Below are 24,299 nucleotides of genomic sequence, written 5' to 3'. Positions count from 1 at the left end.
TATGCCTTTCTATGTTGGAAATTTGATATAATTCAACTGGGACTTGAATTTGACCTCTTATAGTCAGTTTAGGAGCTCAATTAAGTTTTAGGCCTGGAGTCTTGTTTGTGTCTTGAATATTATATATTCCTTTTAAATCTATAAAGCATTTAAATGACCTTTGAACATTTTTATTGGGTAACTTGGTTATATTCCAGCATCTATACTTGAATTTTAATTTAGTCATATTTTTAATAGAGTTCTCTTTTATTTCCACAGCTTTTGTAAATGAGTGTTGTTTCATTTTTATTGGATAACAGTTTCATTTCATGCATATATGTTTAATTTTAATGCAGTAGGTCATATTTTTAATAGAATTCTCCTATTTGTAAAACTAACTAGCATATAAATAATGTTGATACATAATATAAATATTCAGAGATTTTGAAATGTTGATTTTACTGTAACTTTTAGTCTTTTAAGCTACATTTGCATTTCTCCCTGTTAGCATCCCTTTGATAAGGCTTAGTGATAACCAGTTTAATAGGTCTTTTTTAGTTGTCTGTTCATATAGATGAAAAATTTCCTCTTGGGAGGGCTCTTTGGAGGCTCATTAGCAGCTCTATATAAGCACTTTTTCAAATACACTTAATTAAATTCTATTTTGAGGGTCTTAGAAAGTTATAGGAAATTGCTAATAGAGATCCCTTCTTCATCGATCCCTTATCCTAGCATCTTAGTATTCTTTTAACTGTAGGCAAATACCCTAAAATGATGAGTAAATTGACAGTTGCTTTTATAATAATTACTACCTTTCAGCAAGAGGTTTTCCTTTTGCTTCCTTTAAGATTAGACCCCTCTGTCTCCTTGACATATAGTAAGATAGATTTAACTAAATGTGAATATTTATTTCAGGCTAATGTTCAGTAAAAGAGCTCTACATTTTTTTCCCCTGCCAGTTATAAAAATGACCATTTTGAAGCAGTTTTTTTTTTTGGTTGCCTGGTTTTAGTTGTACATAGATTTAAAAAATTAGTAGTATATTAGAGAGCTGGAATTATTCTGAAAATATTAGATGTTCTTTTCTCTAGAAGTTCAGATGAATGTTACTGTGATGTGATTTTTTTTAATAAATTTGTTTGGGATATAAATCACACAGAATTGGCATCATAGAATTTCAGTTTTGGAATGAACCACGATTAGTCAGTCAAGAAACATGTATGTAACTAGGCACTGTCCTAAGCACTGGAGATGCAAATATGGAAAAAATACCTTCCCTGCTCTTCAGGAGCTTACAGTGTACACAAGAAAACTAAAAGAGGGAGGTAAGGAAGCCCTGAGAAGACATCTTGTTATAGTGGTGGAAATATATGGTGTTATATATGGTGGAAAAATATGTCCCAAAATGCAGCCAGATGAGAAGGCCAGAAATGAGATGATGTTCTGACTTGGGCACCCTTCTGAAAGGGAGGTATTGGAGTTCCTGGCTCTACTCTCCAATCAGAGTGACAGAAGGTGGTGATGAAGGGGAATCATAAGGCAATTAGGATCTTGCAGGATGCTAAAGTTTTTCCTGTAATCTGTTTCTGGGTCGTGGTAGAGAAATCAGTGACCATACAGCCTAACCCATAGCTGAAAAGTGATCCTCATTATAACAGGACAAGTGACCTTCTGGGCTCTACTTGAACACTTCCTTTTAACATTTCATTCTGAAGCATCCTATTTCACTTTTGATTAGCTCTAATTGTTATGTTCTCATTCCAGTTATGAAGTCTAAATACTTCTTTGCATCTCTTACAGTCTCTATTCATTTCCCCTGTTCCTCCTTTCTGAGGTCAAACACTGACATCATTTTTCTATTTGTGGGCAACATAAATTGATTCTATCCTCTGTGCCAAACAAAATATTTCTGATCCAGGTATTTTTAACTTTAGGTCCTTGGACTTGTTTTGTTTTAATTTTCTTTCACTCTTTCACACTGATTGTTTTTTTCTTTTAATCCCATATATTTTATTCTGTGCATATAAATATATTATTTTGAGAAGGGGTTCCTAAACTTTACTGCCAAAGAGATCCCCTGTGTCATGGATGAAGTCTAGAACCTTCTTCAGCAGGACAGACTTTCTTATATTTGAAGATATCTATCATGTCCTGCCTGAACTTTCTCTTATCTAGGTTTAATATTTTTCTTTTTTCAACTTTTCCTCATATAACAGACTCAGATCCCTTTTTTCATCATTCTGGTTGCCACTCTATGGATGCTTTAAATAATAAAGCTTTTATAAAATGTTATTTGATGAGTGGATATGACAAAATTATAGGTATTATTTTCTTTTCTCCACACACTTATACCTGGGGACACTCTCCTATACAACCTCAGTTCCTGAGGGTGGGCTTAAACTTAAAGCAGTTTCTATAAAATGTTTATCCCGCTAAGATCCCTTTGGAATGTGGCTTAACCAGTGGATGCACTGCTCCCTCTTGGCTGTCAGTTTCTATGTTGGATCAAACAGCTCACTTGGAACTTGTTCCTTACAGTGTAGACTGTCCACAAAATCGGCATGAGCTCCAACTTCTGATTCTCTGGTGATTCTCTTTCCTGACCTTTTAAAACTAACAAGTTCTTAGCTTAATTGGATACTCTTTCCCCTAAGAATATGGAAGAATAAAAAGAGGATAGACAGAACCATGGGTTGTCAGCCACTTGGTTGTGGGGAGATTGGAGCCTGAGGCTTACATTCAAACATGGATTGGTGGAAACGGTCTCATGGATACTTTCCAGTTTTTGTCTTTTCTAAATGTAGAAATATGAGGGACAACATGAAACAGTGGAAAGCATTAAATTTGGAGCCTGAGGCTTTGTATTCCATCTCATCACTTATTATTTTTGTGACCCAGGCCAAGTTGCTTAACCTACTTGGGCTCCCTTTTTCTTACCAAAAAGCAAAGGGGTTAACTGGATTTCCTGTAAGGTGCCTTTAGTTTTAAAATCTGTAATGCTATAGGATGTGGCCTGATTGTGGCAGAGTACAAACGAGTTGCCATTTCTTTCTTCCTGAAAGTCAAATATTCTTAGTGCAATTGGGACTCTTAGTACCTGACCCCAGATCTTCTTGGGGCTTATTGAACTTGAGATTCTCTACATTTTCCAGGTCTTTTAAAGCAAAACTGTTGCTTAGTAATGCCCCATTTCAAACCTCTGATTGATTCTTTTTGGACCCATGTGTGATTACTTTGCATTTACCCCCATTAAATGTAGTGTGACATTCTAGACTAAGATCCTTAGGGATACTGACTCTTATTAAACAATGTAGCTGTCCCCGTTAGTTTTTTGTTACCTGGAAATTTGATAAGTATGCCACCTCTCCTGTTGGAAGTGGACCTTATGTCAATACTTAGTGTCTGCTCAATTTTTGGACAAAATTAGGCACTCTTGAGTTGTTGCAGGAGGTTTATTTAGCCTTAATATAACAAGGATATATAAAATAAGTACTCAGTAGAACTTAGCTTCTATAGGTTATTCTCTCTGTATATGGAACTATATCTGTTCAGCTGGTTATAGTGTGCTGACTTACATAGTTTTTTTTTTTTTAGGTTTTTGCAAGGCAATGGGGTTAAATGGCTTGCCCAAGGCCACACAGCTAGGTTATTATTAAGTGTCTGAGGCTGGATTTTAATTCATTCCTGACTCCAGGGCCTGTGCTCTATTAACTGCGCCACCTAGCTGCCCTTGACTTATATAGTCTTAAGACATCCATATTAGAGGGGTCCTTACTTCACACGTTAATGATACTTTTTGCTCTTAGAGGCCAGGGCCAATCAGATTCTGGGGACAACTCTTGCATTTTTGGGAATACTAATTTCTATTATAGGTCCTATCGCATATACCTTTATCAGAGTCATTGATAAAAGTATTAAAGAGCAAAGAAGCAAGCAAAAAACCACCCGGGGTACTATTCTATTGGAAGCCTGTTTCCAGTTTGACTTCAGAGAATTGAGTTCAAGTCATTCATTTCCTTCAGTAAGCTTTAAATCTATCTTAAGTGTATTGTCATAATTCTACTTTCTGTCTTTTTCCACAAAAGGCTCTTGATACTTTTTTCAAATTCTGTATTAAAATTTGAGTAAACCATATTTACAACCCTTTGATCTATACATGTGATCACAATTTCTGAAAAGGAAGTTAAGTTAGTATGTCACCGACCTTGATAAAGTCATTCTAGAGACTAATTAAGAGGCTATTTGAAAGGTGATAGACACCTGAATCCAACCTAGAGTAGTTTCCATGTGAGATAATAGTAATAATGATGATGATAATAATAATAAAGTTATAATATTTGTTTGTAAAGCACTTTAAATTTGTTATAATCTTATTTTAACTTCCTAGCAGCCCTGAGAGATCTTTATGGACATTTTACAGATTGAGGAAACAGGTTAAATTACTTGACCCAGGCCATACATCTAAATGAGCTTCATAGGTGTTATTTAAAGCTCATTCTTCCTAAACTCCAAGTTCAGTGCTCTATCTAGTATATAACACTGCCTCATCTTATGAGCAGATGGTTGCTAGAGATACTGCAGAGCTAGTAATGACAAGATTTAATATCTAATTTGATGTGTGGAATGAAGGAGAAGAAGCAGTCAGGAATAATGTCAAGATTCCAGACCTGCATGATTAGAAAATATAGTATTGTATACACCAAAAAAAGGGAAGTTCAAAAGTTGAGTAGGTTTAAAGGGAAAGATGATGAGTTCAGTTTATGAAATGTTGAATTTGAAGTACCTATGGAACATCTAGTTTGAAACATGCAATAGGTGGTGGAAATGTGACCAGAGCTCAAAAAATGAAAGTATAGAGAGGGAATAGAAGGCCCAGGACAGAAGTTTGATTTGGAATTGCATACAGTTCTCCTTCTAGAATAAACGGTCCCATCTCCTCATTACGCATTCTGTGTAACTGGTTCTGAGCTGCTGTACCCCAATACCATCTTTCTTTTTTTTCATTATATAAATATTTTATATATTTTTCAATTACATACTATGGTAGTTTCTACCAATCATGTTTTTTTGGCAGGGTTTTGAGTTTTACAGCTTTTTTTCCCTCCCCCTTTCCCCCAATAGAAAGCAATCTGCTATAGGCTTTGTATTTGCATCCATGATCTGAAGAGATAAAAACTGAATGTGTTGTGAGAGAAGAAACAGATCCAAAAGGAAGAAAGAAAACATTAGAGATAGCAAAATTACATAAAACATAAGACAACCTCTAAAAATTGAAGATAATAAGTTTTGATCTTCATTTAAACTCCATAGTTCCTTCTCTGGATACAGATAGTATTCTCCATTATGGTTCCCCTAAAATTGTCCTTTTTGTTGCACTGATGGGGTGAGCAAGTCCATCAGTGTTGATTATCACCCATGTTGCTGTTGATGTGTACCATGTTCTCCTCGTTTTGCTCATCTCACTCAGTAACAATTCGTGCAAATCTTCCAGGCTTTTCTCAAATCTCATCTCTCATGATTTCTTAAAACAATAGTGTTCTATTATATCCATATATCACACTTTGTTCAGCCATTCCCCAATTGATGGGCATCCCCTTGATTTCCAGTGCTTTGCTACCATAAACAGAGTTTCTGTGAATATTTTTGTACAAGTGATGTTTTTACCCTTTCTTATGATCTCTTCAGGAAACAGACCCAGTAGTGGTATTGCTGCCCTTTGGGCATAATTCCAGATCCCAGCTCAATCTTTCTTAGTTTTTTTCTCTTGGATGACAAGATGTTGCCCAAGATGTTGGTAGTAACTGCATGGTGGGCATAACACCAATGAAGTTAGATTAAAATGATTTGCCTATCATGTACCTTAGTTTTGAATCTCCAATGCACTTCGCTGTTAACTGAGAATTTGAGAATTTGAAATACCAAGAGTAATTGCCCCCGTCTCAGGCTATCCTGGGTTATCATTTTTGTTGATATTTTGTTTTTAATCTCATATGTTAAGTTATGAAAAGGTACTTAGATTGTACTAATTACCCAATTATGTTGATATTCTTGTTATAAGTATAATTGTTTTGACTATTTTCTTTCTGTGCTGAACAGATTCATCCTTGAATTCTCAGCATAGTGGAGATATGATGGAAGAGCAGCAATCAGCAAGAGCTTGAAATCATTTTATCTCATCTCTGATACTCCAAGTCACTCAACTTTTTTTTAAGCCCTAGTTTTCTCATCTATAAGAAAGGGTAATAATATGTGGAGCATTTATGTCCCAGGGCAGTTGTGAGATTTAGATGAGCTGTGTAAAGTGCTTTGTAAATTATAAAGGCTATGTGCACATGTCAGATCATCAGTATTTTATTTGGAGCAATGATTTATAATGGAGATAATTCATTCCTTACAGGTTAATACTGGCCAGATGTTTTAGCAAGATCCCTTAGTCTTCCCATTTTATATAATAGGAAAAGAATGCTACAAGAATAGGGTAACACTTTCTTAACCCACACTTTACCTTCTATTAATTAATTTTTTTGAAATTGATCCTTTCTTTCTGCATCAGTTGAAAAATGTGACAGTTCACCTTTCATCAATACTTCTTGGCATACCTTTTAACTGGTCTCTCTATAACATGTGTACTTTATTCTTGCAGCAAATTAACAAAGCAAAATTCAATTCTGCATGTAAAAATGTTGGATTTATTCTCTAGTAACTTGTCACTAAGATAGTTGAAGTTTTTGAAAAACTTTTCTATAGGGTATATGGCAGTATTTTTAGAAAGTTTCTGGATGTGGCAACTCATTGCTTTTTCACTTTGGGAAACATTTAATTAGATAGTATTTTGACTAAATATTAGCATTGTAGTTATATTTACTGATATGAAAAAAATAGCCTAAGTTGTGAGACCTACCACTAATTTAAAAAAACAGAAAAAAATCAACAACTATGAGAAAATCATGGGATACCAAAAAATAGATTGTTTATCTTAAAGTTGAAATCCCTATAGTATTTATCAGCCTCAGGTTTCCATACTCTCACAAGTCAAGGCATTTCCCACTAGGAGACATTGAGGAAAATGGTGAAAAATATGTTGAAAATGTTGAAAAGTTAAAATTAATAAAATTAGTAATATGAACAATGTGAAATGAACAATGCTAGGAGAAAAGTCATATGTAAAACCAAGATTGTGAAGAAAAACAGTTTTGAAAGATTTAAGAACTCTGATCAATGTAGTTACCAACCACATAATTCTATAACCTCATAGTACAACATAAGATATGCATTTTTGGACGTGGCAAGTGTGTAGATTTTTTTTTTTTACTTTGCATATTTGTTAACAAGAACTCTACTTTATAGAGCTGTTCTGGGGAAAAGGCTTTTTACATGTGTGATGTAAATCATAGTTCTCACCTATTGAGCAATAAATCATTTTAATTGTCCCTGGTAATTGAGGGGAAGGGAGTCTAATGCTTTTTTTTTTAACTTGTGGATTGCCTGCCTTCAAATATCTTATAAAGTTGCTAAGAAAAATTAAAAGAATATTCTTGTCATTTCTGTAAGATGTATGGCAGATAATATTACTAACTTTTTTTGGTGAATATATTAACACAAATGCCTTTTTACAACATGAAAGTAGTTAAGATTTGAATAATGCTTATGGAACATTTATGCCTGTTTTATCGAGTCCTTATATATTTTAATAAAGGGGAAAATGAGTAACATTGCCATGCTTCATAGACCCTCGTCCTTCAAATAAAAATGATTGTAAAAATTGCATCAAACTGCCAAATTTTTGTTTTCCAGAAAATCCATTTTTATGGGATCACTTTCGTTCCAGTCTATTCGGTAAAGAGATTCATATTTTATCTTATTTTTATAGTTTAAAAGATAGTAAAGGCATATAAGAACCTCATGTAATCTTGGAAACCACATAGGAATTGGAGTCAAGGTACACACACACACACATCTGGGTTCAGATCTGACTCTGCTACTTATTATTGATGTGATCTTGAGCAAGTCAAGTTTGGGGGGTGGTCTCTGGGTCTCAAGTTTCTTTACCTATAAAGCTAGTTGAATGACTTTGGTGTTCTCTCATCTCTCTTCTACCTTTATTTTTATGGTCTTCTGAGACCATAGTCCAGCATAATGCTAGACAAAGAGTATAGATGTTTCATAATTTTTGTGCTCGTCTGATTGGTTAAATTTAAGTTACAGTATAGAATAAAACACTGTAATTTTAAAAAAATAGTTCTCTCTAAAAGTCTTAGCATTTCTCCTTAATTATTCTAAAATAAGATCCCTTTTAAACCAGATAAAGAAACCTGACTGGCAAGTCCAATTTTTTTCCTGACCAGGTTTTTTTTTTTTTTTATCAAAGAGCAGAGAACTAGAAAAGGGTGTCAGGAGATGAGCATTGAGATCCATAGCTCTGCTGCTGCTACTGTTCCCATCACTTACTTACCCTCTATCCTAAAATAGAGATTCTACAATTTGCTTATCCCCAAAGAATATTGTGAAGATTATGAATATGTTCTCATTAACCTGCTTTGGTATCCTGAAATAAAGATGATATGTAAAGATAATAGAATCTGACTGCAGTATAGATTTTCCTTTATGAAAAAAAAGAAAACTTATATAGAATATTAACACCAAAACCTGACTTTCTCCAGGAAACAAAACTTAATAGAATTATGTATTCTTCTGAGGCCCTTTGCTTAAAATGATAATGATAATGATAGTTTACTGCAGATACATAATTTTAATTATTAAAATATGCTTCTATTGAAATGTTTTTGCTCTCTACAGGTACAGTTGCATGTGTGGGCTTAAATTTTTTTCTTTGAATTTTCTCCTATAACTTAGCAACTTCATTTGTTTTTTCCCCCTTATTTAGTATCAAGCTTCTTGCCATAGAAACACAGATCCAAATGTCATAATCAACATGATTGACTTCCAATTAATTGGTATGAAAATACATGATTTTTTGAACCTGAAACACTTTGTTTCAAGCAAAACAAGCTCTATTTTTTGCTTTCAGAAAGATGTAGCCATATGCTCAAGTGTGGTTTTGTTCACTACTCTAGTGATAGAAAGATGAGTTGCACTTATTCAATCAGAGCAGTGTTTTTCATCCCACATTGAAGAATCCATCCTGACCAAGGTTTTGAGACTTTTATTAAGGTCCCTTTGTGCTAATACAAAATCTTCTGAGTTGTCTTATTATAGAGACTTTTTTCATTGTTGTATTAAAAATTTTTTTTTGCAATGGAGAAGCATTAGATTTCTTTCCCTCCTACACATGCCCCCATTTGAGAGATAAAAAGAAAAACAAAAACCTGGTACAAATATTTATAGTTAAGCAAAACAAATTCTCAAAAATGTATGTTTCATTCTGCTTCTTGAATCCATCATTAGTGTAGATAGAATATTTGAGTCAGAGAGTATGCATGACAGAGGGGAAGCTCAGAGGTATATATGCCATTGGGTCTTATAGGATCACTTTGAAAAAGTTCATAATTATAAAGGGAAAAGAAAGGAGAAAAAGGTATTTGTAAATAGTTCAGTATTTTGGGGAAATGTAGGATGAAGTAAAGAAAAATGTACATGCATACAGACTTGGTTACATTGGTTATTCCCTTTACCTTTTTCCACTTTAATCAAAAGAACTAGGGTAGTTGAAAATAAAACTCAGAGTTAAGACCATTTGAGTTTTAGGTCTTAGGTCTGCTTCTTGCTATCTGAGTACTCTTGGGCAAGTCATTTACCCTCAAGTAAATGTATTTATATATTAAGCACCTACTGGATTAGATACTAGTCAAGGCTCTGTATTTAAGTACAAAAAGTGAAGCAATCCCTGCTGGCAGTGAACTTACCATTTTAAAGTGGGGACACAGCAAATACATATGAACACACTCAGATATCCTAAATATATAGCTAAATAAATAAAAATCTAACCAAATATGTTAAATTCAAGGTAGTTTGTAAGGGAGGGTACTAGAAGATGCTTGAACTTTGACTTCAAAGAGAGAAGCCTTGTGAGACAGAGGTGAGGAGGGAGCACCTTCGAGACAGAACACCACCCCTTGCAAAGGCTCAGACTGGAGATGGAGTGTGCTGTGTGAGGACAAGGGGATTGCTAAAGTGCAGAATGCAAGAAGAGCCTTATCCAATGAGACTACAAAGTTAGGTTGGGGTCAGGTTGTCTGCAGACATTACATTGGTGATATATAGAGAAATAGCCACAAGCATACTTTTGTATCTATGCTCAACTCAGTTTATGAGGGATTGTGCACAGCTGGCTGCTGCATCACCTCTAACCTTTCCCTCTTTTTGAGAAAAATTTGTAAATTCAGTTGTTTTTGTCTATGAAAATGACCGAGATTATAAAAAAATTACATATATAACAGATAAATGAGCAAGTATTAATTTTTTTAATCATTATATTTTACTTTTTGTGATGTTCAGGGGAGGCTCTGCACATCCTGATCACACATCTCTGTTTATCAGGAATGCATTAAAGTCTTCTAATCCATCAGAGTGCTATTTTTTTTTCTGTAAAATTATATTCAGTCTTTCAGGGTAAGTTATTCTATGTTTTAAGCCTTATTTTTATATTTTGAAATATTGTATTCTAAAATTTTCTCTCCTTTATTAGGAGATGCTGCCAAATGTTTTGTGCTCCTAATTGTGTTTTCCTGTTACTTGATTTATTTCTTTCTGGTAGCTTCAGATGTTTTTTAATTTGGCTTAGAAATGTTGGATTTTTATTCTTGACATTCCTGAGAGTTTTTGTTTGGATTTTCCAGATTTTTTCTATTTTAATTTTTCTCTAATATGAAATATAATATATAGACTCTTAAAATGTCTTTCAGATAGTTCAATATTCTCAAATTATCTTTCCCTGTTTTGTTTTCCAGGTCCTTTGTTTTTAATATAAGATACCTTATGCTTATTTTTTTTTATTTTTAATTATTTATTTTTTGTTTTTTTTGCAAGGCAAATGGGGTTAAGTGGCTTGCCCCAGGCCACACAGCTAAGTAATTATTAAGTGTCTGAGACTGGATTTGAACTCAGGTACTCCTGACTCCAGGGCCTGTGCTGTATCCACTGCGCCACCTAGCCACCCCGATACCTTATGCTTTTATTGATTTTTTTTAGTTTTTTTAACTTTCCAATATTTCTTATCTTTTATATGATTCACTTTAATTTTCAAAAAATATGTTTCTTGAGTGAAGTTTTATTCCTTTGTGCCAAACAATTATTTCTCTTAACTGTTCTTTCTTCTATAGTTTTTGTTTCTTTTCTTATTTTCTTCCTCTAGTTCTGTCATTTTTTTAAATGTTTTTTTCTATTGTTCTCATTTAATTTACAAAATCATTTTTGACTCTTATTCTTTTTTTTAGGTTTGATTTTTTTTTTTTTTGCAAGGCAAATGGGGTTAAGTGGCTTGTCCAAGGCTACACAGCTAGGTAATTATTAAGTGTCTGAGTTCGGTATCCACTGTGCCACCTAGCCACCCTTGACTTTTATTCTTAAAACTCTTAATTTGAGTTCTGTTTTAGATTGTAAGTTGCTTAGGGGTTGTCTTTTACCTCTGTATCCTCAGTGCCTGGTCCATAGGAGGAGCTAAATAAATATTGGTTGATTGATTGATAATTGAACTTATATCCATGCTATATTTTTCTTTCAGACTTTGCTTGTCATGTTTTAGAATCATTGCCTTTTGGGTTTGTATCTTGAGTGCCCCTGTCTGTTAAGTTCCTCTATTCACCAGGGGATTCATTCAGCTCAGGAGAGAAAAGAAACATGTGTACACTCGGGTAGGGGTGCTAGCCGGACAACTAGCAGAGCCATTTATTGGTAGTATCAAACAGTTCTTTATAGTGGAAAACCACAAAATTAGCATACAGGATAAAAACAATGAGGTATTTGGACAGGATGTAACTTGGTAAGATGTAACTCATCTTAAGAAGTTTGGGAACAGGGCTATCAATAAGTGAGGCCATGAATGATGCAGTTGTGTTATGAAATCAAAGTTCCTTGGAAAGCCTTCAGCTCGAGGGTCACCAGGGCTTAGGTTTTTTTAGTCATAACTGATTCCCTAACCCAAACTCACTCGAGTGGCCATCAACACCTATTATCATAATAACTCTTTATGGTGAGTTTTTTTTTTTAAGATGCTCATTCTTATTGTTTTATTAGGGTCAGTCTCTGTACACATCTGGAGTAACTATCTGGTCTGTGTTCCTCCTATTTCATGTCGTCTTGGGTCTAGGTGCTGTTTTTTGTTTTAGTTTTTTTTTTTTAGGTTTTTGCAAGGCAAATGGGGTTAAGTGGCTTGCCCAAGGCCACACAGCTCGGTAATTATTAAGTGTCTGAGACCGGATTTGAACCCAGGTAGTCCTGACTCCAGGGCCGGTGCTTTATTCACTACGCCACCTAGCCGCCCCTAGGTGCTATCTTCTTAGGAAGTTGAATAATGTTTATTGTAGGGGTTCAGGAACAGCTGCTGGGGATCTCCATACTTTCAGTCTGCCCAGAGCCAAGTGATTTAGGATGAAGTCTAGGTTCTATACTCCTGGTCTGAATTCAACAAGTTCTTGATCTGGGTCTGGGTCTGAGTAATTTGTATTACTCATATTTGTATATGAACTGATCCTAGGTTGGAATTCCAATAGACTTTCCTGCTGATCTTAGCTACTGATGGCCTGTGGTTCCAATGACACAATTGCAGGCTTTCTTCTGATTTGGGTAAGTGCCCTGGTTATTCTTCTGAGGCTTATGCCTGGACTTTTGGCTAGATCTGAGACTTCATTCTTCTATTGGAGTGAAGATTATAGGTGCTGTTTGCTTCTGTACTTGCCACTACTTTCCTTAGATTGCTACCTCCTATTGCCTCCACACTCCACACTCCTTATATAAGTCCGGTCCCTTTATGCTGAATGTGGGCCTTCTTCTTGATTTGGGTACAGCTCCCAGTAGGCCATCTCATGGAAGAAGACCCCCAACCAGAACTTGTCCTCAGTGTCTGTAGATATCTATCTCTCCTGCTGCTGACCTGAACTGGAAGAAAGTAAGAGAGAGTGAGTGAGAGAGAGAGAGAGAGAGAGAGAGAGAGAGAGAGAGAGAGAGAGAGAGAGAGAGAGAGAGAGAGAGTGTGTCTGTGTGTGTGTTTTTTCTAGATCTAGATCTTTGTGGATGGAGTTTATACCTATTCTTTTGAGTGTTTTTAATACTAATAAATGTATTTAATACTAATAAATGTATAAATGTACTTTTCCTGTATCTATTGATAGAATCATAATTTTGTTATTTTTTGTTATTGATATAATCAGTTATGTTAATAATTTTCCTTATGTGTAACCATCCCTGCATTCCTGGTATAAAGCCAACTTTTATGATCTTTGTAATGTATTGTTATAGTCTTTTGGCTAATGTTATGTTTAGAATTTTTGATTTAATATTCATTAATGAAATTGGTCAATAATTTTCTTTGTTTTTGCTTTGCCTGTTTTAGGTATCAGTACCATATTCATTTGATAAAGGGAGTTTGGTAGGACTACTTTGCCTATTATTCTAAATACTTTTTTAAAGATTTGAATTATTTGATCTTTAAGTGTTTGGAGGAATTTACTTGTAAATCCATTTTGTCCTGATTTTTTTTTTCTTAGAAATCTCATTTATGGTCTGTTCAATTTCTTTTTCTAAAATTGTTTTATTTAAATATTATATTTCCTCTTCCATTAATCTAGGCATTTTATATTTTTGTAAAATTCTTCTCTTTCCATTAAATTGTTAAATGTATTGGCAAATAATTGATTAACTTTTAATAATTGCTTTGATTTTAATATAAGTGAAATATTTACCCTTTTCATTTTTGATACTAATAATTTGATTTTCTCTTTTTTTATCATAATTAACCATTTGTTTATTACTTTATTGTTTTTTATAAAACTACTTTCTAATCTTATTAATTCAGTGATTTTCTTACATCCAGTTTTATTAATATCTTTTAATTTTTAGGATTTTCAATTAGGTCTTTATTTGGGGGTTATTTAATTTGTTATTTATCTAGGTTTTTAATTTCTCTATTTTACTGATGTATTCATTTAGAGATATAAATTTTCCTTTGGTTATTGCTTTTGCTGTATTCCATAGGTATTACTATGCTGTTTAATTATTATCATTTTCTTTAATAAAGATTTTATTTCTATGATTTGTTCATTCATTGACTTGATGGGGTCTGATACAGAAGCACCTTGTAAAAGAATTTCATGGACTCAGACTATCTCTCTCAGTCAAGGTAGCTTTATTCCAGGATCTTGGGGCAAAGCAGGCTAAGTAGGGACTCTTTCTTTTTCAAAAAATATTTTTTATTTAAGGCAATGAGGTTAAGTGACTTGCCATAGGTCGTCACACAGCTAGGCAATTATTAAGTGTCTGAGGTCAGATTTGAACTCAGGTCCTCTTGACTCCAGAGCTGGTGCTCTATCCACTATGCCACCTAGCTGACCCCTCTCCCCCAATTTGGGACTGACTCTAACACTAAGGATTACAGGCAAGCTGGACACTGAAGCAAATTGGGCTAGGCTGGGATGGGCATAAACCCAGAGAGATTGCGGTAGGATCCTTAAATAAGGAGAGGTAAAGAACAATGCTTTGACAGGTGCAAGGGTGTGGTTAGGAAAGCTTTTGAACTTAAGATGCTTGAGGGTGGTTCCAGGCAAGATAACCAGGATATGGTTGAGGGGCAGCTGAATTTAGGATTCCAGAGGGGGCATCAGATAGAATGAAAACAGCTTTGTTACAGGATGCACAGGGATTGTCAACAAGTTGTTCAAAGCATGCTTTCCAAAACATAATTGTTGGAGTTCAGTAAACTCAGAATAGAGAGGATTCTTTAAGATTCAGTTATTTAGTCTCCAGTTAATTTTTGATTTGTGTTTCCATGGTCACTTATTAAATATAATTTTTATTGTATTATGATCTAAAAAAGATGAATTTAATATTTCTACTTTAAAATGTGTTTTCTATAAATAACATGTCAGATTCTGATTTTTAATCCTTTCTTCTATCTGTTTCTGTTTTATGGGTGATTCCATCACTTTGAGAATTCTAATTATTAGTTACATTTCCCTCTCTCCAGTTTTTCATCACTGCTGATCTTCCTCCCACTCTTTTTTACCCTATCCCTCTTCAAATGTTTAATTGACCTCTAACTACTGCCTCTTCAGTGCCTGTCCCTTCTAAGAATCCCTTCCTTATCATCTTTTCCTCTTAATTGCCAAATTTCTAGAAAGTTTAATTTGAGAATAAGGATACCTATTGCCAGATACTCTTCCTTATTTGCAAGGGATTAAAATCAATCTAACGATCAAATCCTTTATTCCTAGATTAAACTTTTTAGGCATTACATCTCCGATTGATTCTTTCTCAAACTTTCCTTGTCTTTGGTTTCTAGAGCATCATAGGGCCAGACTAAGGATTGTGCTTTTGGGAACAGACAACTCTCTGATTTCCTGACTCTTCATTTAAGTTAGAGCAGGTGAGACTCACCAATCACAGTGATAGATTAGATGGAAAACCCCAACTATGGCAGCTGAAGTAAGGGGAGTTTCTCAAAGCCTAACTTTGCTGCTCATTCCCATACTGTCACAAATATTGTAGTCAAAATTCATCTGACCAGTCTGTGACAGCCAAATGCAATCAGTGATTCTTCAGTACCTTATAAAATATAAATTTATCTTAACATTCAAAGCTCTTATATAGTTTGGTTTTGCCTTTCTTGCCTAATTTTATACATCTGTTCAACATGGAAGGAAGGGGAAACAATATAGGATTTGGAATAGGGGGCTTGTATTCAGATTTCGCCTTAGCTACTTACACATATGGATTTGAAAAAGCTACTTTTTACTGCTTTGATTCTCACCTTTCTCATCTATAAAGTGAAGTGTTTGAATTAGATGACCTTTAATGCCCCTTCATCCTGGAATTCTTATCATCCTAGTTTGTCTGTGTTTTAGTTTTATTGTACTATTATTTATTATGTTTTCTTGTTCTAAACATTTACATCTCTTTACATTTAGTCATAGCATCTTTCTTATCTAGAATGTTTTCTTTCCTGCTTTTCTTCAAGACCAGTCTTGATGGTACCTCTCTTCCATGAAGCCTTTCCTGATCATTTCATTGAAATAGTAATTTTTGTATTATGTGCTTTACAGAGTTGACTTAAAAATAAAATTCATTGCAGATATGTATGTATGTAACCACATACACATGTCTGTATATTAGGGCGTGTGTGTGTGTGTGTGTGTGTGTGTGTGTATGTGTGTGTGTGTGTGTGTGTGTGTATGTGCGTGAATATTAAGTTTCCATACTTAAGTTAGCTTTTATTTTTTCTTGTATGTACTACTGAGCCTTGGTCTTAGTAGGCACATAACAAAAATTAGATTCATAGATCTATAGTCTGCAACCAAAAAGAACTAGAACAATAGTTGCTGATTAGTTTTGATTTTATACAGTCATATTTCATTTATTCTGCCTCATTTGAGATTAGGCTATTTCAATCAGTTCTACTTTTCAGTAATGAAAGTTTAAATTTTAAATCCCCCAAACTTTTAAGATTATGTTTAATTGCAATTTAATTTTAAATATAGTATTTCTTTTAATTGTAATAGTATTATAATTATAAATTGTTATCCCCTTATTCTCCAAGTGGTAACCTTAATTTATTTTTCATAGTGGTTATGAACAGCAGCAAGGGTATTGCATTATATAGTATGAAGACTTGTTTAAAGTTCATTTCTCTCTTCTAATGTGCTGTCTGTTGTTTCTTTTTAGTAATATTTCTTCCTGATTTTAATTTACAGACATTTATTTTACTCATGATTATATGAAGGAGGACCTGACCTTTTTAACTGTGGGTTCTCAGATGCCATTTCTACTTCCTAATTTGTTAATGTGTTCTGGATATTAAATTTGGTAAAAGTTTAACTTCTGGGTATCAGTATATTTTTATACTATCCTACCTTGAAGGTTCAAGTACAACTGGCTTTAGTAGTCTTTAAGCTATTGTTTTTATTAATTGTTACTGATTGTTTTAAGATTCAATTTATTAGGGGCAGCTAGGTGGTGCAGTGGATACAGTATTGGCCCTGAAGTCAGGAGGAAATGAGTTCAAATATGGCCTCACACTTAATAATTACCTAACTGTGTGACCTTGGGCAAGCCACTTAACCCCATTGCCTTGTTAAAAAAAAAACAAACAAACCCAAAACCCAAAACCAAGATTCAGTTTATTAATTGAGGCTAAGAGTCTGTGCTTTCTAAAATGAGAAATAGTTGCTTTGTGCTCAGCCACCTGAAATTTGCTATCATCTGGCTTGGGAGGGTGGTAGGGAATTGATTCAGCAGTTCCTTGAGAATGATGACCTGGACCTGTCATTGAAGGCAAGATATTTAAAAATGAAGAATGTCATTAAACACAATAAATTTATTAAACTTGCAAATAAGAACTTGAGTGATCCTTTAACATCTTTTGGAAAGTTCAATGCCCCTATTTCATTTAAATTCTTTATTACAATCCTGGATATTTTTGAGTTTCTTCAGTTTTAAAGAGAAAAAAAATCAATTCTTTTGCTATATATTCCTATTCTACTATGAAAATGAAGAAAATAAATGCTTAAAGTATAAAAGAACTTTGCTACTTCAGATTCTTTATCTGTGAATATTTTTTTTGCTCAACATGCAGACTGTACCAGTACCTGTTCATTTAAGCAGCAACTAGAATTTGTTAAAATGACCTACCTGTCTAAATGTATTCATACCTGATGGTGAAAAATAGGAGACATTTCCTGTTAAATCTTAAAAATCATCCACTTTAGTTATTAACTGCTCATGGCCATCACTAACCTTATAAGCTGACCCTGAACAATGTTCATTACAATTCAGAAAACAATAACTCTAGAAAATCACTTTTAAGTGACAGGTGGTACAATTGACTTTACCTCATGATCATGGTCAAATATTAGGTAGTCAACATTTTTATCATGCTTCATTTACATGTAGCTCTTTTCCCCCTGGCCTTCCCTTACTGATTATTTCATTTTTCTTAAAATCTAACTCTAACCCTACCTGAAAGTAAGGAGAAATAAGACTGCTTATTAAAATAAGGGCTTTATTATGTTTATTGCAGATTGCAGAAAAACTCATGAATTTCTGTCTAGAGAATTGCGTTTAAGCCACTTTTATAAGCAATAAAACTGCAAGAAATGTACAGGCAAATTAAATTCATAGTACAATAAGAGTTAACTTTTGAATTGTCCTCTGATAATACTGTTCTTCATAATTTATTCATTTGTTCTATATAACTATTGAATTTAAAGCTATCCATTTACAAGTTGATCTATTGGGAAACAGAATGTGTAACAGTGAAATACTCCTCACTGTTGTAAAAGCCTTCATTGAAGCCCAGAAGAGAATGTAAGAGAATGCTGATCTTAGCAATATTTGGGGTATCTAAAATGATTTGGTCTGATCTGTTTATTAGTAAATTACATTTTTCTTTTCAAAGAAGATAAGTTGATTTTTTTATAGGTATGTCTTTCAGCTGTTTTTGAAATTACCAAGAATAGCATCTTAATAGAGAACTCTGGTTTTTAGTCTTATCTTTTATCATTTCACTTTCCTCTACTGCAACATAAGTAATTTATTCTGGATAATAAGTCCCCTTTTTATATTGAAGTACCAGTTTCAAGGTTGATGTGAATGAAGTTAATTAGCTTCTGGTAAATGTAAATCAAGGAAATGCATTTATATCAGGATTTAAATTTTCTTTGATTCAAATATATTTTGGAATATTATATTGAATAGAACCTTAGAAGTCATCTAATCCAGCCCACCATTTGATGAAATTCTGTTACCTAAGGGTGTTCCCGGTGTACAATGTTTTTCTGGTTCTGCTCTTCTCACTCAGCATCAGTTTATGCAAATCCTAGCTACCCTCTTCTAAAGAATCACAAATTCTTGAGATGATGTGCTGAATAGAGATTTTTTTTTTTTAACGTTTTTGCAAGTCAATGGGGTTAAGTGGCTTTCCCAAGGCCACACAGCTAAGTAATTATTGAATGTCTGAGGCTGGATTTGAATTCAGGTCCTCCTGACTCCAGGGCCTGTGCTCTATCCAACTGTGCCACCTAGCCACCCTAGAGGTTCTTTCTTAAAAGTGATTTGAAAACTGCCTTCCTACTGCTTCCACACATTGGTCTTCCTTCTGCCTCTGGACCTGTCTGCCTCTAGACCTGTGTAGAACAAATCTGTTCTCTCTTCCATTTGATAACTTTGTAGAGAAAAGGAAACAAATGTTAAATCTCTCCTTCCTTCCTTCATTTCTTTCTTCCTTCCTCTCTTACTTTCTCAAGCTTTCAAACTACCTCCTATTACCCCCGCCCCCCCCCATCTTTCCTATTCAGGTTAAATACAATTGACTTAAATACATCTGATTTCTTCAATTTTACCTCGTATGGAATATTTATAGGTATATGACCATGCTTAAAATGTACTACCTTGAACTGAATATGACACAATTTTAGCTGTGCATAGACTCAGGAAAAAGTTGCCATTTCCTCACCCTAACAAAATTGTTACTTTTCCTTTGTTTTCAAACACAGGCTTTCTGTTTAGTCAGCCTGTAAAGTAAGAGCATCCTAAAAAAATGAGCATATTACTCTCTTCAATGAATTAATTTTTTATGTATTCTTTCCCATTTTGTATTTGTACGGTATACATGTATATATGGTATACATGTATATTTATGGGTTTTACAATTTAATCTGGAAATTATTTTTGATAATGTATAAAAATTTTAGACTCTACAGACTTTCTTTCATGCCCCTTCTTATCTTCTATCCTTGAGGACATAGAATCTGGAACCTGTCAGACTTAACAAGGGTAAGATCACTCAACATGATTTCTGGATCTGCTATGGTCTACAGAGTACAAAACACTGGGCCATCACTCAGCTGATGGTTTCTGAGCAAAGTTACTTTTTACTTATTTAATCCTGACAAGGAAATTTAGAGAAGAGAGCCTGGATGATGACTTGACTTCCTTTTTTTAAACTTATTATTTTATTTTATTTGTTTTCCAATTATATATTATAATAGTAGTTTCTACCTACTGTTTCTTTTATTTGTAAGACTTTAATTCCTGCCAGGAGGAGCTGGAGTAGAAAACTGGGGCCAGAGAGAAGTACTGGGTTAGAATTATATTTCTTTTCAAGAGAAAGGGGCTGTGATAGTCCATAATTATATCTTTTTGTTCTCTTAAATATCTTTTAGTCTAGGGGAGATGTTTTGCTTTAATCTTTGCCTTAATCTTCTGCTTACTGTGTCATTATTGTGGGAAAAAGTAGTCCCCCCCCCAAGCTCTATATCCAAAACTTGCCCTCTTCCACACTTAATATTGATTCCACAGTAAGTACACCTATCAGATAGCAAAGAAATCCATTTATTCAAATTGTTGCAAAGCAAAACAGTAATCAGAGAAGTTTTTTTTTTTAATTAAAATTTCAACTTTATTTGGCCAATGTGTTCAGTTCCAACATTATGGTGGAAACGTTTAAAGTGTTATCAAGTCTGATTGAGCTCAGACATCCTTGGCCCATCCCCACACAACTGCCCTCCCCAATCCCCAATAATCTTAAGTGTCCTGGTTTTCTGCATCAAGTAGGCCTTGGAACCCACTTTATATACTTGGAAAATAATCCAACATTCACAGAGCAATGCACCAGAAAATTGCGGAACCAAGACTCTGTATCATAACAGGGAAGGTGATATTACTTCCGGATCTAGTCTAGTAGGGGAACCAGAAACTATCTTCTCCCCTCACCAATGATTGTTGTCATAAAAAACAAACTATGGCATAGTCCTATCCCACCTCCAGAGCATTAAAAGTGTCTTTAAAGCAAAAATCAAGGACATTCAGCCATGGTAACACTGGTGTGAAGGGGAGAGTCCTTGCATTTTGCTTAGTGGTTGCCCCTTCCAAAACTGAGGAAGTCAGTTCTAGGGAGGACTAGCTAAAAGATTGAGTGACACTGCTGTTTGACACCGTGACATGTTGTTGAATTATCAAATGTGTTTAAAAGCCCTATAGGCAGGATTTTTTAAAAGGGATGACATGAACTTTCAAAGGAGATATAATGAGTGTGGCATTCACTAAAATGATTTAGTTATGACAACAGCACTCATACTTTTAACTTTACAACCCGCTTCAAACGAAAAAACACGTGTGACAAAAAAAAATGTACAAAAAAAATACATCTCATCCCCTACCCCTTCCCCTAAAAGAATAGGTGGCTCACCAAATGATCTGGGTGGGCTTTTAAAGATAACTCACTTTTCAAAAATTGAAAAGCAAAAAGGACATTTGAATTTATATACATGTTAGAATGAAATTACTTTAAAAAAAAGTCCCTGGATTTTCAATCAACACTCTTTTTCAGTTGTGAATCTTACAGATGCATTTGCTGCTTGGTTGGAGCAGCCCCATAATGTAGTGTCTTGTTTTTGGGATATGTCAACTTTCCTCTCCTCTTTACAATTCATCTTTTGGAGCTACTTGATCATCATCTTCTTCCATATCTGGCTCTTCATCTTCTTCCAAGTCTTCTAAGTCATCATCATCCCCTGCTTCATCTAATCCACCACTCTCCAGGAACTTTTTGAAACCTTCTAGGGTTCTCTCTCCATTGTAATCAATTACCGTTCTGTCAGCACTTTCAGGGAAGAACTTTAATGTGGGAGAGAAGTTTTATATAGGAGTATATATTCCTGACAAGAAAGTGCCACTATCCTATTGGGAGTGAGATAATCCTTTTCCTTTTCAAGGATTATCTTGGATCTCACCCAAGGGGCAACTCCTTGTAGCCTCTAATGTAGTAGGCTGGGGCAGGACGCAATAGAGATTGTCACTCCTCTTGGGCTTTCCAAGGCATTTCCTTCAATAACTGAAATAAGGTGAGCATCTTCCATCTTCATTCCTTAAGCTGCAATGCCTCAGGTAGCTCAAATCTTGAAGACTGAAAAAGAAAAGTGCAGAAGACTGGCATTCTCTTCCTCTTACCAACTCTGCCCACCCTCATTAAGGGCATTCACCCCCAACCAGGTGGAGAGAGATCTCTACCAATGGTCTTAGACCAGGTGCTGCATTTGCTTTCTTTGACTCCAAGGCATTCTTGAGATAATCTTCTTCCTCTGACAGCCTTTTTTCCAGGCAGTTAAATTTTGATTATATGGAGCTCTAGAGTCAGTAAAAATTAATTAATGTTCACCATGTGACAGGTCTGTGTTTTATGCTGAGCATGGAAAAAAAAACTTCCTGTTTTCAAAGAGCTTCTTGTGTATGATGAGAGACAACATGCACATCACTGTGCAATCAAACTATAGACAAGACAAATTGGAAATGATTAAGAGAGGACAGCTTTAAAATTGCGATTGGGAATGACTTCCTATAGAAGGTGCAATTTTAACTATTAAAGAAACATAGGCAGTAGCTTGAATATAAGTAGGATCTCTATGGGCCTAACCATGCCTAACCATCTGTTGTCTCTGACTTTAATATCTTTTTTTCATTTTCCTCTTTCTATCTAGTGATGCTTTGGGGCAGTTTTTCTTAGCACAAGAGCTGCCCAGTTCTGAGGAAAATGTTTAATCTCTTTAGACTCTTGGATCATCGCTTCAATTTCATTTTTTCTCTTTATTGAGAGTGATGATGACCAAATTCAGATTTATTAAATTGAGACGTAGAAAATCTAAACAACTATTATAAACCTCTATCCTGGGTGGCTAGGTGGCGCAGTGGATAAAGCACTGGCCCTGGAGTCAGGAGTACCTGGGTTCAAATCCGGTCTCAGACACTTAATAATTACCTAGCTGTGTGGCCTTGGGCAAGCTACTTAACCCCATTTGCCTTGCAAAAACCTAAAAAAAATTAAATAAACCTCTATCCTTCTTCTCCTTTGAAATGTGGCATAGTATGTGAATAGAAGTGTTGACTAGAAAGGAGATCTGAGGTGTAAATTTTGATTTTTTTAATTAGATTTTCCCATTCATGAATTTAGAGTGGACCAAATACTAATTCCATTTAATAATAATAATAATAATAATAATATCTTACCTTTATAAATCATTTCAAAATATTAGAACTGTGATTATATTGGTGTATAGGGAGCTGTCTTTACTGATACAGGTTTATATCTAATTCAATTTCTAGCTTTGAAGAAGAGCCTTGGGACATTGGCTTGTTACATGACCTGCCCAAATAAGGTCCTACAACCAGAATGTATAAAAGATGAAATTTGAACTCAGGTTTTCCTTCTTTTGAGGCCATCTTTGTCCATTGAGCCATGGATCCTTTAAATACTTATAGAAATTATATGATACCACAATAATTTGAGGTACCTTTATGATTCATTAAATATAAATCTTCAAGGAAGGGGTAGAGCCAAGATGACAGAGTAGAGGCCAGAATTCCCACAAGTTCCCACCCCCAAACTACTCCAAATACATTTTTTTTGCAAGACAGTAGGGTTAAGTGACTTGCCCAAGGCCACACAACTAGGTAATTATTAAATGTCTGAGGCCGGATTTGAACTCAGGTACTCCTGACTCCAGGGCCGGTGCTCTATCCACTATGACACCTAGCTGCCCCCATCCAAATACTTTTGAAGAATGACTGTAATCAAATTCTAGAGTGATGGAACCCATAGAAAGACTGAATGAAAAAATTTCCAAGCCCAAGACAACTTCAAAGATCTGCAAGAAAGGTCTGTTATACTAGAGTTAGAAAGGGCTGCAGTGCAGTATGGGCTGCACCAGCGTGAATGGCTCTAGTCATCCAAGAACAGCCCATGGGACACCTGAGTGCCTGGGTCAATGGAAGCGATAATGGTTTCCAGACCTCTCAGTCTAGAGATTGCCATGGACAACTTGGAAGTTCGTTGGTGAACACAAAATCAGAGCCTCTCATAAGAACTTGAAGGAATTGAGGTTCCCTGGGGACTTTCCCTTATGACAGCTGCAAAAACCTTCAAAAACATGGGATAGTATATCCTCCACTCTGGAAGCAGAGATCCACCTTAACGAAGACTTAAAATCAAATCATAGACTGGGGAAATGAGCAAACAAGAGAAGAAAAAAATCTAAACACAAGCCTCCAAGAAAAAAAGGAATTGGTCTCAGAATGTGGAAGAGCTGAAAAAGATTTTGAATAGGTATTGGAAAAATTAGGAAGAGAAAAGAGAGCGATGCAGGAAAAGCATGGAAACCAAG

At 34.8% G+C, this 24,299-nt stretch overlaps 1 protein-coding gene across 7 annotated transcripts in view; it reads left to right on the top strand.

The window, feature by feature from the left end:
- FARS2 (phenylalanyl-tRNA synthetase 2, mitochondrial) overlaps window positions 1–24,299 on the top strand; it is a 662,046-nt gene that overhangs the window by 22,152 nt on the left and 615,595 nt on the right. The window contains exons 1-2 of one of the 7 annotated variants that reach the window (XM_074208464.1): window positions 7,800–7,815; window positions 12,632–12,720. The exons of 5 other annotated variants lie outside the window; for them this stretch is intronic. The gene's annotated coding sequence lies outside the window, so the exon portion shown is untranslated. Of the gene's footprint in view, window positions 1–7,799; window positions 7,816–12,631; window positions 12,721–24,299 lie in introns of those variants that run through there. One more of the 7 variants, XM_074208462.1, reaches the window with a different exon arrangement.

Source organism: Macrotis lagotis, chromosome X (genome assembly GCF_037893015.1).
Source record: "Macrotis lagotis isolate mMagLag1 chromosome X, bilby.v1.9.chrom.fasta, whole genome shotgun sequence".
NCBI classification, from domain to species: Eukaryota; Metazoa; Chordata; class Mammalia; order Peramelemorphia; family Peramelidae; genus Macrotis; species Macrotis lagotis.
The sequence above is the reverse complement of the archived record's forward strand: the minus strand, read 5'-3'. Positions and strand labels throughout refer to the sequence as shown.